Source organism: Patagioenas fasciata, chromosome 1 (assembly GCF_037038585.1).
Source record: "Patagioenas fasciata isolate bPatFas1 chromosome 1, bPatFas1.hap1, whole genome shotgun sequence".
NCBI lineage: Eukaryota > Metazoa > Chordata > Aves > Columbiformes > Columbidae > Patagioenas > Patagioenas fasciata.
The window spans coordinates 210,720,132-210,721,058 of record NC_092520.1 but is presented as its reverse complement, the minus strand read 5'-3'; positions in this window follow the sequence as shown (position 1 = coordinate 210,721,058).

Below are 927 nucleotides of genomic sequence, written 5' to 3'. Positions count from 1 at the left end.
CCTTGCTCTTGCCGTGTCTGATTTGTTGGATAGTAAACGTTGTTAACATTTTCAGCTATTTTGTAATGCACATTTCATAGCAGACTCGTAACTGTATTTGGGCTCCTGGAGTGTGGGTAAAACAGACAAACAGATTTAATACTTTTACCTTCGCTTTTTCAGGCTGCTGGGAAAATATAAGTTCATACACTGCTGGATGGGGCAAAAAGGACAATGTGCATTAGATGTAAAGGAAATTTAACAGGAAAGGAACATGGGCTCTGCAATGGGTATCATGAGGAGTCTCCAGTCTTAAGGACGGGTTAGCCAATGGAATGTCCTTGAAATAACCAATGCTGCCATATCACAGGGAAATTAATTACATAAGCCCAAGACAACCTTGGGCCTATTTTTTGTGAAAATGTCAACATCACAGTGGAGTTCACACAAAGATGCGTATCTGGGAAAGCAGGAAACATTCAGACTATATAGAAATCACCATCAGTACTAAAAGCTTCCCTCCCAGCGAGATAAACTCCCCAAAGATGCCTTAACTCTTCAAGAATATTCAACGATGAATGAGAGCAGTAGCAAAACAAATATGTGTGTCTATGTACCTAGAGACAGACTTAAAACTCTACTTTCTGGCAACCTTAGAAAAATGATGTTGGCCAGATTTTTCTCAGCATCCCTAATCTAGGAAGGGGTCTCAGGTAACCCACTTGCCATTCAGAACTTTGGTTTCCTTATAAACTAAAGGCTGGTACGTGACCTTTCTTGCAGCCATGGTGTCCACAGTGAGAGAATCAATGCGTTTTAAGCGTCTTTCCAAAGTAATTCTCAGAAACATGAGCAACTTCTCAACAAACCATTCATCGTTCCTTTGAACTCATTTATTATCTTTGGCCTCCACAATATCCTGCAGCAGTGAGTTCCCTGGTTTAAACA